The 17129-nt window shown below is 35.1% G+C and overlaps 1 pseudogene across 1 annotated transcript in view; it reads right to left on the bottom strand.

Annotated features, from left to right (window-relative positions):
• Nucleotides 1–15971, bottom strand: part of LOC143234935 (cardioacceleratory peptide receptor-like) — a 63785-nt pseudogene extending 47814 nt beyond the window's left edge. The window contains exon 1 of the transcript XR_013018859.1: nt 15831–15971. The product of XR_013018859.1 is annotated as a cardioacceleratory peptide receptor-like (transcript). The remainder of the gene's footprint in view (nt 1–15830) is intronic.
• Between the last annotated feature and the right edge of the window lie 1158 nt (nt 15972–17129).

Raw genomic sequence — 17129 nt, forward strand, 5'->3', positions numbered from 1 at the left:
GAATGCTCAAACACGAAAAGGTTACACAATGAACTGACGGACAAGTGGAGAGATAAAATCACTACCTTTTTATTTTATTTTTTTGGCAGAATATGCAAGAATATAACATAACAAATCTGTTGAAATGGGCCTTAATGCCAGTTACGAACGAACAGACATATTGAAAACAACCCCGTTAAATCCACGTTTGAATTTCCTTCACTAGGGATCAAACTTGGAATCTTTTGCAGCATACAAGAATTACACCAATTTTTTTAACAATTCAAACTACCAAAGGATGCAAGTTTGAAGTGTGAACACACAAGGGCTTGCTTAAAATGTAGCTATACAAGGGCAACCTGCGTATAGTATTTCTTAACTTTAAATTGACATGCTAGAGGGCGTGTTGTAAAGTTGACATGAGTGAGTTTAAAAGAAAGCTTGATAAATATATCAATAATAGGGGCTAGTTTTAAGTTTTAATTGTGTAGTTGGTTTAATTTGGCTTAGCGGACGGGACAGCCTAGATGGATCAACAGCTCCCTTATTGTCTCTAACTATATATAACTATATCTCTTAAAAATCATCTCTATGTGATTAAAATGCGTCGCATTTTAAATTAGCTGGAAAGGTCGCTAGTAGTTACCACTAAGTATGTTTATACTATTGTCCTAACATACGTCTTTTGGTTGATAAATGATATATTGACAGACTTACAACGCTAAAAGCCCTTCAGTAACACAGTGGTATGTCTGCTAGAAACCGGGTTTTGATACCAGTGATGGGCAGAGCACAGATAGTTCACTGTGTTGCTTTGTGCTTAACTTTAAACAACCATCAACACCAACAAAAAAAGATGAGATGATACCACATTAACTCTAACTATTCAGGTAGAGTAATTTTAAATTATATATAGATTAATAATTCTGCATTAGCATATGTAAAACTTGAGTTCATAGAGTTACTCAGACTTACGCGATAAAAATAATAGTATTCGATTTCCTTTTCTTCTCTTCCAAAGCTTATATTGTTTAGCTGAGTGTCCGTGACGTTGACGACAAGTTCAAGAACGTCCGAGTTCTGTAAATGAAAAGTCGAACTGTTGTGGTCTGGCATCCTACTTCATCTGATGATAAACTCAAATGAAGATTTGTTCGACAACGTTGCAAGATGACAACGCTCTCACGTCACGATACTTCACCTTCAACTTAATGTTGAATGTGATTTCACAATTTTTAGGAAGGAATGTAAAGACTAACAACTCTATTTCGGCTTTTCTTTTCACGTGCGTGGACAGAAGAGATTTGAAGGATCTTACAAATCTTAAAAATACTCCATCTGTGACGCAGTACCCAATCTTCCTTCCTATTGGCTACTTCAGCCGAACTACAATGCACACAGTAGCGAAACTTTTTTCTATCTAAGACACGTACGTGGAACTTTCGAACTTTTCTCTTTCTTTTTTTTTAACGAATGCAATAGAATTTTCGAGTAACACTACTAAGACGGTCTTCCCAAGTTCTGAATGGATAGGGACGGCATCTAATACCCACTAGCAGCTCTAATCTAGTAGTGTAATTTCGTCATCACTTTTATAATGCCTCCGGAACTGAACTAGGTAGCGCCATTTTATGACTGTAGGAAACGAGTTAAGGTTTTGTTTTGGAATTTCGCACAAAGCTACTCGAGGGCTATCTGTGCTAGCCGTCCCTAATTTAGCAGTGTAGGACTAGAGAGAAGGCAGCTAGTCATCACCACCCACCGCCAACTCTTGGGCTACTCTTTTACCAACGAAAAGTGGGATTGACCGTCACATTATAACGTCCCCACGGCTGAAAATGCGAGCATGTTTGGCGCGACTCGGGCGCGAACCCGTGACCCTCAGATTACGAAGCGCACGCCTTAACGCGCTAGGCCATGCCAGGCCCCAAATGTGTGTTTGTGTTTTTCTGATAGCAAAGCCACATCGGGCTATCTGCTCAGCCCACCGAGGGGAATCGAACCCCTGATTTTAGCGTTGTAAATCCGGAGACATACCGCTGTACTAGCGGGGGGCACGAGTTAAGGACCTTCGAATTCATAGTTTAACATGGTAACCTGTTAAATAAGGGCATATCGTAATTAGAAAATATGTGTAGTTCACGACTAGTCCATTTAACATAATGTGTAGTTCACAAGTCCACTTAACATAATGCAAGTCACAACTAGCTCACTTGACATAATGTGAAGTCACGAACAGCCAACCTGGCATATTGTGAAGCCACCACCAGCTCAATTAACGTAATGTGAAGTCACGACCAGCTCACCTAACATAATGTGAAGTCACGACCAGCTCACTTGACATAATGTGAGTGACGGCCAACCGACTTGATATAATGTGAAGCCACCACCAGCTCACTTAGCGTAATCTAAAGTTACGACCAGCTCACTTGACGTAATGTGAATTCACTACCAGCCGCGGACTTGACACTATGTACAGTTCACGATCAACCGTTTGTGCATTGTAAGAGCGAAAGTCATATCCCACTAGTAGATTAGAATCGCTTAACAGCTGGGGGTGGGAGATGGTCCATAGCTCTCTTCACTCAAGTCTATCACTTCATGACTAGCGAAATTCAACAGAAACAAACAAATTTATAGTCCAGTTTCCCTTAATTTTAAACTGTTAATAAATTCTAGCTGTCAAGAGTTCTTTAATCCAGTAATGTATGTCTTATGCTTATATCCTGTAAATAAAACGTTCTATATTCCATCTAACGAACGGTCTCTACAAACTTACCTCAGTCTTCATAACTAAAAGAGTAACAATATTTATGTGACATCCCATAACCTAAACTGTCGCATATATTTCTAAGCCCTTTCTATTTTATGTGACTAGCAATTTCATTTTGTATGTCTATATCGTTTTCTAAATATTTTCCTTCATATTTCATTAAATGATATGCTTGAACATTCAGAAGGAGAGCAAAATAATAATAAAATAATAACAAACGTCACATATTTATAGCTCTGGGACTCTACTATAATAGAGTATATATTTATAATTTTATGTTACTGAATTATTATTTTAAGGCTGCGAAGAAAGAATAGAACTTTATCGTAGCTCTAGACTACGAGGTATTAATAATGGTTCCAAAAGAGTAACTGTTTACTAAGAGGTTCGTGGTTAGAGTGGGTGTGTGTTTTTCTTATAGCAAAGCCACATCAGGCTATGTGCTCAGCCCACCGAGGGGAATCGAACCCCTGATTTTAGCGTTGTAAATTCGGAGACATACCGTTGTACTAGCGGGGGTCTCTCGTTATTAGAAGAAGTAGTATACTTGTATAGATTATTATATGTTTTAAATACGGTTTTATTTTATACTATTAAGTAGATTGCAAGGATTAAAAATAAAGAACAAAACAACATGAAAGATAGAAAAAAAAAGAAATTAATATTTTATTAATATTAATGAAAATTGTTACGGAAATCTCGTCTAATATTTATGGGATTATTGATATGTTTAATTGTCAAACGATTCAAAAATAGCAGTAACCTAAAAAAAATGTTCCAAAGAAGATTTCATTATGGAATATTAATAGTTACCTGCACATGTGTATGTATACATTAGCTAAGATTATTCATCAATAAAGAAATCATTACTCTACCTTTATAATATCGTATAGTTTGTTTTTCTTAACATATTATTCACTTATGACAAATATTTCCTAAAAAACTTCGGAAATGCATATTGCTTGCAAACTATGTTTAAAGAGTATAATATTTTCACCGGCTTGTTTACGCTCATATTGACACGTTTCGTGTAGAAATTAAGATCGAATATTACACATAATACGGTTGACTGTAGGCTGTCTTCTAAGCCCCATGTTTCAGTACATAGTCAATTTGTATTTTATGTTCGGCCCGGCATTGCCAGGTGGTTAAAGCACTAGACTCGTAATTTGAGGGTCACGGGTTCGAATCCCCGTCACGCCAAACATGCCCGCCCTTTCAGCCGTGGTGGCGTTATAATGTGACGATCAATCCCACTATTCGTTGGTAAATGAGAAGCCCAAGAGTTGACGGTGGGTGGTGATGACTAGCTGCCTTCCTTCTCGTCTTAGCGCAGAGAGCCCTCGTGTGGCTTTGGCGAAATTCACAACAGACTAAACCAATTTATGCTCACAATACTGACTAAATCTCAATAAAAGTGGCCTTGCGCGAAATTCAAAACAAACAAACAAACCATTATAATAACCAGACTATTTAAAAAAAAAACTGGGCCCGGCATGGCCAGGTAGTTAAATGTTTGACTCGCTATCTGAGGGTTCGAATTCCCGTCCACCCGAATATGCTCGCCATTCCAACTGTGGGGTTGTTATAAGTGACGGTCAATCCAACTATTTGTTAATAAAAAGAGTACCCCAAGTATTGGCAATGGGTGTTGATGGCTAGCTGCCTTACCTGTCGTCTTTGACCCCTAAATTAGGGATGGCTCGCGTAGAGAACTCTCATGTGCGAAATTCCAAAAGCAACTGTGCATTTTAAAACAAATCCAATAAAATTATTTGCTTTTGTTTTTAATATTTAACTACTGTTGGGAATAAAAATAGCCAATCAAGATCATTCAACATAAACCTTAAGGGATTGACTATTACTCTTATAACTCTAACACAGCTTAAAGTACTGAGACTATTTTGTGGTACCTTAAGGATTTGAACCCAACTTGCCAGAACTCTACCACGTGTTCAAACCACATCATTTCGTAATTAGAATCAGACGCAATAATAAAATAAACATATAATAACTCAATATTCAGTCTACTAGTCTGTATAAATATAATGATACTGTATGTTGCCTGTTGTATGCCCAAGTAATTATTTCGCAGGATGTAGATGGATCTTCACCAAAATTGTTATGGAGATTCATTAGGTTTATGAAAGAATATATACAAATTTTCAGTTTTGAAATTTGCGGTTTTCATCGGCGTTTTTGTTTTTGTTTTTTTGTCACTGCTTCGTCCCCTAAAAGTAGATCTTCTTCAAAGGTGGTATGGAGTCAGTTTTGTGGTTTCTATTACCGTTTTTACTACTACATCGTCCCATGTTGATAGATTTTTCTAAATATGACATGAATATATGTTGGGTCCATGCAAAGACGCGTGCGAGTTTGCGGTTTCATTTTGTGTTTTGCAGCTTTTATGGGCGTTTTTAGTTTTTGTTTTTTTACAATTATATACGCATATAAGAAAAGCAACTTTACATGTCCTAAGATAACCTACATAATCTCTTTCCAGGGGAAGAGTACTCTATCTCGTATTATAGTAATACGATAGCAATACAGCACAATAATATAATATCGAAATTGACAGTATTTCAATAATGCAGTAGCATTCTTGTCGGTGTTCACACACCTTGTACAGTAGGGCAAGTATGCGTTTCTCACGCTTGATATAACTATGCGACACTAACAAAAACCACATATAATAAAATGATAAATTAGTTTTAGCATCATAAACAGTTTATCTGCTGAATAAATTAGAATAATAAATTTGTTTGTTTTTTGAATTTCGCGCAAAGCTATACGAGGGCTATCTGCGTTAGCCGTCCCTAATTTAACAGTGTAAGACTAGAAGAAAGGAAAGTTAGTCATCACCACTCACCGCCAATTTTTGGGCTTCTCTTTTATCAACGAATAGTTGGACTAACCGTCACATTGTAACGCCCCCACGGCTAAAAGGGCGACCATGTTTGGTGTGACGGGGATACGAACCTGCCACCCTCAGATTACGAGTCGAGTACCTTAAAACACCTGGCCATGCCGGGTTAATAAATTAGTAGGATGAATGCTGACATATTTTTGAAATCCTGTACAACTTCACTGTAGTAGTTTAAAGATAACTAAAACATCATATATATATATACACATTACTTTGATTACATGTTACTAACACAAATTATTCATAAAGCCACTAAAATTAAAGAAATTTAGTCAAAATTGTTTTAACGGGTAAAGAGTTCTTTTATATTTTAGGTTTGTTTGTTTACTTAATAACGGGAATGTAAGGTCAATGAAAATAGTGGTAAATGGCCGTAGTTCTTTTACCACAGAAAAGCCTTAACTCTTTTCTCGCGTAAATTATGTTAAATTCTGCTTTTTTGTTATATTTTGTAAGGTTTGTTTTTGTTTGTTTGTTTTGGAATTTCGCACAAAGCTACTCGAGGGCTATCTGTGCTAGCCGTCCCTAATTTAGCAGTGTAAGACTAGAGGGAAGGCAGCTAGTTATCACCACCCACCGCCAACTCTTGGGCTACTCTTTTACCAACGAATAGTGGGATTGACCGTCACATTATACACCCCCCACGGCTGGGAGGGCGAGCATGTTTAGCGCGACGCGGGGGCGAACCCGCGACCCTCAGATTACGAGTCGCACGCCTAACGCGCTTTGCCATGCCAGGCCATTTTGTAAGGACATTACAAATAAAGAAAATACATTTTTAAGTTGATGAATGTTGTTTGTTTTTTTTTTAATTTCGCGCAAAGCTACACGAGGAATATCTGCGCTAGCCGTCCCTAATTCAGCAATATAAGACTAGACGGAAGGCAGCTAGTCATCACCACTCACCGTCAATTCTTGGGATACTCTTTTACCAACGAATAGTGGGCTTGACCATTATAACGCCTCTACGGGTGAAAAGACGAGCATGTTTGGTGGGACAGGGATTCGAATCTGCGACCCTCAGGTTATGAGTCGAGCGTTCTAACCACCATGCCTGTATTTAAAGTTTTCAATCATCCCGTTATAAAGTTAAAAAGAAGGCTACAAAAATGAATCACGGTGACTTCATTATTGCTGTTATTTTTGGAATATGATTTGAAGGAAAAAAAAGATTGGTGATTAAAGTTCGGAAATTTCGTTCCTTCTACATTTTGCATAAAAAGTAATGAGTTGAGTTTAATTTTGAAAACGGATATAACTACGAATAATGAATGGTTATCTTCAAGTCACTGTATACGCTTCACAAAATGTATGCATTTACAGAAATTATAGAAATTAACATTTTTGTGTTGGCTTATGCACGAATTTTGGTTTGCGCGAAACTACAAGCGAGTAGATCTGCATCTACCAGTTTCCAAAAGTTATCATTTTGGGCTACATTACCTCTGAATCGACTTTCTTTTTTTGCAAGGGATTCAAAGGTTTATCGAGAACTGGCAACAAAAGAGAAACCGACCACGTAATAAAAAATGTCCACTTGGTTGGAAAGCTTACTTCTGACTAGGCTTATTAACCCAACGTCTTTCAGCCATCGGTTAACTGCTAATGTAAGAGCATTTGCGAAGGAAACTGGAGTTGCGTAAAATGTCTTTTTGAAACGTCAAAGAAGTGAGATAATGAGAAATTCACTTAAATGTGTTCTGCGCAACTGTAAGAAATATGTCTCTGTTATTTAAAAACCTAATGCCTTGTCAAGTAACCTGCTTTGTGGCTATTGGAGTCCGTTTGCTCCGTCTTTTGTTATCTATGCAACTGAGAAGTATAAAACAGAAATATATCTTACAAATAATTTACGAAATATTATTTTATTATATCTATTACGTGCAATTTCTTGTCTATAGTCTTGCATTTTCCATTCTAGGAAGGAAGTTGACTCTTTTATTTTGTTTCTTGAATTATATATGCAGTGATGGGTTTTATACAAGGTTACTGGAAATGCAATGGCGACGGCTAAGTCTTATATTGAGTTATAAAGGTCATAAAAGTGGGATGAGTTCTATACATCGTTATTATCAGTATATTTGGAAGAATAGAAGTCTTATGTTAATAAAAACTGTATTCTATACGGAATTATGAGGGCGAAGGAAGTCATGTCTTATATGATGTAACTGGAATGATAGAAATGAAAAAAGCTAGGTTCCATGTGATGTTGCTGAAATTATAAACGCGATGGAAGCTATGTCATATATGCCCCAGTATTATATATCTATTTTTCACTGAATTATCCTGCTTGTTTCTATAGACAAAAATAATATTCAGTTTGGTTTAAATAAATTGCTCCGTTGTTATTAGAGTTTTGGCTTCTTTCGGCCTCGGCTTCCCGTTTCCAAAACTGGATACAGTATTATAGTTTTGGTTTCAATAGGTCTCCTCTGTTTGTTTCTAAAACTGGATACAGTATTAAAGTTTGATTTTAATAGGCCTTGACTGCCTGTTTGAAAACTGGATATACAGTGTTAGAGTTTTGGTTTTAATATGCCTTGACTGTTTGTTTCTAAAACTGGATACAATATTAGAGAACCACCTATTTATTAAATTTTAAATTGTATTGGGGTATAGGTTTTAACTAGCTGCTCCTGAATAATTTTAGAAAGGCAAGAAGTACTAATGTTATTTTTATGATGACCTGTTGCTAGTTTTTACACTTAGTCGAAAAGTGTAATTGTCACTACGAAATCAGATCCTTTAGCTAGTAATTTAAAAGAAGAAGTCGAGATTGTGAGGTTCTTTTGTACTGTTATGTTTTTATTTTAATATTGTCTTATTTTTTAATTGTTACTGGCATTTGTAATTAAAGTCTCTTATTTGTTGGTTTGTTCGTAATATATACTTATTTATTTTTTCTCAAATGTTTAATAACATTCTTTCTTTTCTTTACATGTGATGTTTCATTTAATGTTCAATTAACTAATGGTAGAAACAGGGAAAAGTTTCTTTGGAGATATTTAAAACTGTCTGATTTTGTTGAATTAATCTTAGATGTTTTTTTTTTTTTTGCCAAATAACGTTATTTATGGACTTATCTTACATCTTTGTATAACTAGAAATAGTCTTAAGTTTTAACGTAATGGTCATTCCTTTCTATTTAAGGCTACGCATGGTCAGGTAGTTAGGGTTCACGACTTGTAATCTGAGGGTCACGTGTTCGAATCTTCGTCATACCAAACATGTTCACCATCTCAGCCATGGGGGCCTTATAAGGTGATGGTCAGTCCTACTATTTAAAGAATTTGCGGTGGGTGGTGATGACTAACTGCCTTCCCTCTAGTCTTACACTGCTAAGTTAGGGTCAACTAGCGCAGATAGCCCTCATGTACCTTTGCGCAAAACAAACCTTCCTGCTTCTATAGCTGGAAATACAATAACGTTTCGTTTTAATTGACCTGTGCTATTCATTCCTAGAAGAGGAAAAATTACTATAGTTTTAGTTTCAGTGGAATTTTTGTGCCTATATATATAGTTGGGAATTATAGTAGGTTTTGGTTTCTACGTATAAAAATAGTATCGTAATTTATTTTGTAAGTGACTACTTCTGACAACAGATACTAGTGTCTTGGTTTTAACGGACTTCTGTATCTATCTACAGCTGCGATTAATGAAAACCTTAGTTTTAATGGAGTTTTTTGTCTTTTTATGTAGCTGGAAATAATGTGTGTGAGAAGGAATTTCTCCTTTCTCGTTCTGAGTATGTGTGTGTGTTTTCTTATAACAAAGCCACATTGGGCTATCTACTGAGTCCATCGAGGGGAATCGAACCCCTGACTTTAGCGTTGTAAATCCATAGACTTACCGCTGTACTAGCGGAAAACTCGTTCTAAGACTACAAACATTATTGGAGTTTCGGTTTCAACAGACTCCTCCAGCCTATTTTGTTTCAATGGATTTTTAATACATCTTTTAAGAATTCTTAACAGCATTATAGTCGTGGTTCTCACTGACCTCTCCGACCTGTTTCTGAAAATAGTATTACGGTTTGTTTTGTTTTTTTGGTATCTTTTGACTGTTTCTACGCTTTTGGTTTCAAATAGCTTCTTCTGCTAGTTTCTAGAAAAAGAAATGTTGTAGTTTCAATAGACATCTGTCTGTTTTTATACCTTGAAATATAATTATGTTTTAGTTTAGATGTAGTCTGACTCACTGGTGGCTAAACGATTTTACTAAATGGTAGAACAAGAGTTTTGTTCACTAGTAGCTGGATCATTTTGATAGGTAGTGGAAAAAGCATTTGACTCACTACAGGCTAGATGATGATTTTACTAAGTAGGGAACAAGAGTTTTATTTACAACAGGTTAAATGATTCTACAAAGTTGTGGAAGAAGAGTCTGACTCATTAGTGGTTAAATGATTTTACTAAGTAGTGAAATAACAGTTTGGTTCACAACAGACTAGATGATTTCACTACCTAGTCAAACAAGAATTTGACTTACTAGTGACTAGATGATTTTACTAAGTAGTCGAAGAAGAATTTGGCTCACGAGCAGCTGGATAAATTTATTAAGTAGTGGGACAATAGTTTGGCTCACTACAGGCTAGATGATTTTATTATGTAAGGGGACAAGAGTTTGACTCACAACAGGCTAGAAGATTCTGCAAAGTTGTGGAAGAAGAGTCTAATTCATTAGTGGTTAAATGATATTTCTAAGTAATGCAAAAAGAGTTTGACTCACTAGTGGCTAGATGATTTTATTAAGTAATCGAAGAAGAGTTTGACTCACTCGTGGCTAGATGATTTTACTAAATAGTGGACAAAAATTGTACTCTCTAAGTCCCTAATAGTTAGAGTATTTTACTAACCAGTGGACAAATAATTGCACTCTCTAAGTTTCTAATAGTTAGAGTATTTTGCTAATTAGTGGACAAATAATTGTACTCTCTAAGTCTCTAATAGTTAGAGTATTTTACTAATTAGTAGACAAATAATTGTACTTAGTGCCGTAGAAGGATTTTATTGCTTTTATTCAGTGATCGCTAAAGAATTTTATTAAGTAGTCGCACGCATCGTTATAACGTTTTACTAAATAGTCGTCAAATTGTTGTAGTTACCACAAATTTATTTTTAGATACTACAACGTTTCTCTAAGTAGTCAGCTATAGCTTTTCCTTACTAGCCCAGAGTGACACACAAATATGTCTTACAACCCATGATGAGTAGAGCATATATAGCCTCATGTGTAGATTTGTCCTTAACTATAAACAAACAAATTTTACTCAGAATTAATTTTTAAAAAAATTATAAAACAGGCTACAAATATTTGTACTCACTAGTAAAGGATTTACTAACTTGTCGACACGGGGTTTTACTTTTAGAGTGTTTTATAGTGAGTCTTACAGAAGATTTACTTTGAAGCCAATATAGGATTTTACCAAATAGTTTGGCAAAAAGTTTAGTCACTCTTTGCTAGAGTTTTTTTACTAAATATTTGTCAAAGTGTTTTACTCACTAGTCACTTAAGTATTTTACGGTTTAGTAAAGAAAGATCTTGTCAAAGGGTTTTACATTCTATTGACTCGATAATTGTAGTGAGTAATCGACAAAGAGTTTTATTCACTAGATTCTAAATAATTTTGCTAAAGGCGATGTAAAATTTTATAAAGTAATCTACAAGATGTCACATATGAGGCTTATTTGAAAAGTTATCTCTGTGGGTAGGAGTGATAAGCTAGCTTAATGAATAGAAAAACCATCTGGATGTAAAAAAGCAGAAAGTTGTAATAAATAATTTTAATCAAACTACATTAATATCATCAGTCGAATATCTCAGAGTTCAGTAATGTTTTTGATTTAAGTCATTGACATGGACGAAGGAGAAATCAATAGATTATTTAAATTCACCGATGACATTAGCGTTCTGGGTGTTGTTAGCTAATAGGATGGTACTCCTGGTTTACAAAAGGATTTAGTTTATTTGGTAAGTGTACGAAAAAAAAAAGGCAGATGACTTTTAATTATGGTAAAAGAAAAATAATACATGTGGTATGTATGTATTTGTATAATGTTGACGGAAATAACTTTAACAGTGTCATGGAACAAACAAATATTGGTGTTCTGGTTGATCAGACTCTGAAGCCATTTGAGCAATTTGCTGTTACTAGCGGAAATACTAAATAAGTCTAAATAAGTTATAATGTCATTGTATAGGTTACTATGTAGGCCACATTTGGAGTTTTGTATTCAGTCTTGGGATCCTTATTTCAAAAAGACATTGAATTGTTAAAAATAGTTCAGAGGACTGCTTGGATGATAGCTGGAATGAAAAGGTTGTCACATGAGGAGAGGTTAAGACGTCTGAATTTGTCTTTTCTTGAAAAAGAAAGAGTTAAAAAAAGGTCCGATTGAGGTGTTTAAAATTATTAAACACCTTTTTTATATTTAAACATTAATTAACACAAATATACACCTCGGTAGGCTAAGTGTCATCTGGTTGCCTTCAAAAGTCGTTGATGTTTAAGGGAAAGTTTGATAAATATTCTAATTATAAAGATTGGCTCTGAGGTTGTTCTTATTATTAATATTTCAATAGTTTAGTATAATTTACTGGACAGAACAGCCCAGATGGGCCAAAAGGTCTCTTGTTGTCATTTAATGTTGTGTAAAATTTTTATTTAGAAACAGCAATAAATTTTTTTCCAACTTACTCCTGAAAAAGAAAGGTTCAGCTTTCGAAAGCGCTCTGGTTATAGGTTTTTTATTCAGTCCTAACAAGACGTCTTGAACCTACGTGTTTTTCTAACATCATGAAAGTTTTATCCTTTACACGAAGATACCAAGAAGATTAACGAAATACTAAGTTATACAAATCGGTTAAGAGAAGAGATGGAATATATAGTTACACTAACCAACTTGATTAGTTGTTACTACAGAATGGGCTACCTGTGCTGTGTTTGCCATGGGTATCGCAACTCGATTTCTAGTGTCGTAAGCCTACATACTTCTCGCTTAGCTACTGGAAGATAACCAACTTGTCAAAGTGACTCAACTGAATAACTAGATATACTAACCAATAAGAAAAAGTGCCGAAATTACCACTCACTGTTTATATGTTTGTTAAATTTCGCGAAGAGCTACTAGAGGGCTATTCGCCATAACCGTTCACATCGTTCAAGTAATAGACTGATTCATCAACATTATACAGTCCTTAACAATAAAAGTCTGGACTTCTTGTTACTTTGTAAACTCCCTTTCAGTTATACCAATAAATTAGAAAATGTTACAATACCTACTAATGCAAATCAACTAGAATAAGTTATAGACTATCTAGTTATACTGACCAAAATAAGAGATAGACTATCTTGTTATAGTAACCAACTAGAATACGTGATGGACTATCTAGTAATACTAAATAACTAAAATAAATGACGGATTACCTAGTTATACTAACCAACTAGAATAAGTGAAGGAATATGTTGTTATACTAACCAAATGATAAACGAAGCGGAATACCGAATTACCACAGCTTTTCTGTCGAACAGCAGTATAAAATAGCACTGATACATTTTAGCACTTGAAATGAGTTAACCCTATTTTTGCAGTAATTTCTCACGTTAAACGAGCTCTCTTCCATCCCAGTCAACCACAAATATTATCGTTTGTATTTTGAGGCTCTTTTTAACTGGTACTTTTATGTTTGACTTCCACATTAAGACTGTATTGCGATGTTATACACAATCCTATATTGAGGCCCCCAGTGGCACAGCAGCATATCTGCAGATTCACACTACTAAAAACCTGGTTTCGATATCCGTGGTGAGAAGAGCGCAGATAGCCCATTGTGTAGCTTTCTGCTTAGTTCCAAATAATCATTCAATCCTATGGCGAAATAGTTTTATCACTTACTACTTTTTTAATTAATTTTTCATTTTGCTTCTGATTATATTAAATTTTTATGTTAAACTTCTCTTTCCAGATTGAAATTTTTACAATGATTATCAAAAAAGAACATGAAACCATTTCGAAATTCTTTTTTCTTTCTTTCTCTCTTTCTGCAGTCGAGACTTCCTGTGGAGGAAAATCAGCCAAAGCGGTTTGTTTATTTTGAATTTCGCACAAAGCTACTTGAGGGCGATATGTGCTAGCCGTCCCTAATTTAGCAGTGTAAGACTAGAAGGAAGACAGCTAGTCATCACTGCTAACTCTTGGGCTACTCTTTTACCAACGAATAGTGGGATTGACCGTTACATAATCACGGCTGAAAGAGCGAGCATGTTTGGTATGACGAGGATTCAAGCCCGCGACCCTCGGATTACGAGTCGAGTGCCTTAACCACCTGGCCATGCCGGGCCGTTATAATATGACGGTCAATCCCACTATTCGTTGGTAAAAGAGTAAGTAACCCAAGAGTTGGTGTCAGGTGGCGATGACTAGCTGCCTTCCCTCTAGTCTTACACTGCTAAATTAGGGACGGCTAGCGCAGATAGCCCTCGAGTAGCTTTGCGCAAAATTCAAAAAACAAATCAACACTAACAACACAGGTTTCACGGCAACCCTCTCACTTACAGTCTTATTAGACCTCCGCCACTAAATTCGTAATGAGCAGACAGTAATCGAACTACTCTATATGGATTACAATTTGGCTTTTATGACTTCTATTCCGAGAAACCATTTATATAGGTTAGAAGACACCCATAGGCTCAAGCGAAAACGAAGCAAGTTTGTATGAAGATGTCACTGAAGGTAGTTTTAATATATATAAAACATTATTTTTAAAACTAATAAAAATAGAACAGTTATTATATTTATATTTGTTTAAATACTTTAGAGTAGGCAATAACTAAAGCATCTGGATGGCTCAGTGGAAAAACTTCTAATTTAACTTAAGCAGAACTTTTTGACTCGAACTAAGTATTTTATTCTTGAATTATTACGGCTAAAACGTATAATTCAGTTTAGATTCGATAAAGATGGTAGGTATGTACGTGAATTTAAACTTAATAAAAGTGACATTTATATTGTTAAGTTAAACTTAATTGATAAAAGACACATATTGTTAAGTTCAAACTTACATCTATTATATTACTAAGTTTGTACGTATGTGATATTTATGTTGTTGAATTTAAGCTTAACTGACAGAGGAGACACATTCTTTACTGCAAAGTTCGACTTTCCATAACTAAACCAAAAAAATCTTTATCTACAGAAAATTAAATTTTAAAGACTGGTATTGTATCTCAGGACGGCTGGTGTGGGTATTAACACTTTTACTAATCAAACAGAGAACAACGTTTCAACATTCTTAAGTCATCTTCAGGCTAACAAAGAGAGAGTCTGCAACCTACCGGGCACATATCTTAGAAACTAGAGTGTAAACAGGTCCAACGGTCAGTTGTATACTCTCTCTTTGTTAGTCTGGTCTCCAGACCTAAGAAGGTCGAAATGTTGTTCTCTCTTTGATTAGTAAAAGTATTAATACCCATATCAGCCGTTCTGAGATACATGTCTACTTCAAGTGGATTTCACGTCATTACGAAAGACTGATATTTTTTGATCAAATTAATCAAACCAGCTGTCAAGTTAATCGAATTATGAACGTGGGTGAATAATACAATCTAACAAAATTAAAATTAACGCATTAAATAAATAGATAACATAACGACAATAACTACCAAATGAAACTACAATTCTGTAAAAACTGAAAATACAAGCATAGTGAAAATATTTTGCTTTGCTTTTATTTACTGAGTATAAGTATTAATTTACTTAAAGGTACAGCTTTTATAGCAAGGAAGAAATTTCTCAAAAGAGGTACAACGTTTCTATCATCTTGAGGCGCACAGATTGTAGCTTGAAAAAATTAAGCCTTTGTTGTTTCAATCAGACATATAAAATTAACTGTGAAGATTATGGCCTTCATAGACCTACAAAGATTCAAGCTTAGAAAAAAAAGATATTTCTGAGTGTTTTATCATATTTTAAAGAATCGACTTTTTGCAAAATGTTTAATTGGTTTTGTATAGTATGCATGAGACACAAACGAAACGTCATTTATTAGAAAACATATCTGGTACCAAATCTGTGGTATATCTTGTTGTTCTTTTCCAACTCTTTCTAATCATTATTTAAAGTCTCCCACAGTAACAGCTGGTCAGATGCTTACCTGATAGAAGTTGTAGATCTGTATGACATCACTGCTATTGTATTGGGTTTTCTCTTGTTCGGACTCGATGGATAGATTGCAAGTTTCAACCAGGAATGAGCTGAGTTCAAAGATGTCTTCTTCAGTAAAATTATATGTCATGATTGTAATTCGTTGGAATTTTATAAAAATAATTAAAACTTAAATTCGATGTATCTTTCTCAAAACGAAACGTGCTCCTCTGTAAGGGTCACAGTTTTGTACAAAGTTCGTGAAATAGACACTTTGTCCTTTTCGAAATTATGTTGTCTTACCAACAGCTCTCTCTCTCTCTGTGAAAAGAAGATAGGTGACAATTGTTTTACCTAATGTGTATTCTTCTGCGAATTACAGAACATCTCCTGCGCAGCCCTTTTAGAGCACCCAGTCAAAAATAAATATGCGCGCACTGGTCTGCATCCTGTCCCGTTAGATGTCGCATGCGTCATAAAATTCGTCGAGGCAGAAACATCGGATTGTGACCATGCTTTGGAGTGTGAGGAATTTATACATTGTTTCATTTTTCATAAAATCTTGAACACAAAATTCATTTATTCATGTCTGCTTAGCATGGTACTCAGTGTATGTACAAGTATAGCACTGTAAAATGCAGAATATATGTGTTCTAAACTACCAATAATATTAACAATAAGAAATACAAATATTTTGATTTTAGGGGCCTACGTGCTCGTTAAAAATATCTACAGTTGCTCAATTATTAATCTGACGGCTTATAAAGCTAAAAAATTGGGTTTCGATACTCGTGGTGGGCAAAGCACAAATAGCCCATTGTGTAACTTTATGCTTAAACTACAAAAAACAGAGAACAGCTACTTCGTGTATTTTATGTTTAACAGCAACAAAAAACACTTATTAAAAATCTAATTTTAAAAAAGAATATTAAGAACGAATAAGAGTCTGTATTAATAAAATGTTCTGGCTTTCTTACCATTTAGGGACAGAAGGGTTTCATTAAAACACTGTTATAAATAATGTGTATTTTCTGTTCCTCGGTTGTGCTCCTACTGGCACAGTGGTACGTCTGCGGACTTACCACACAGGACAAGGAGTTTCGAAATTCATGGTGGGCATAGCACAGATAGCTCGTTGTGTAACTTTCTGCTTAACTACAAACAAACTAACAATGCTCTTCTGTACCCCTTAAACATGTTCAACATCATACTGATAGGTTTTCTCCATCTAAATGCAAGTAAATAAAATTTTCAATTGTAAATGAATTGCACCCATTCCTCAACAAATAATTATAAAATAAACAATAAG

Source organism: Tachypleus tridentatus, chromosome 12, assembly GCF_004210375.1.
Source record: "Tachypleus tridentatus isolate NWPU-2018 chromosome 12, ASM421037v1, whole genome shotgun sequence".
Classification (NCBI taxonomy): Eukaryota; Metazoa; Arthropoda; class Merostomata; order Xiphosura; family Limulidae; genus Tachypleus; species Tachypleus tridentatus.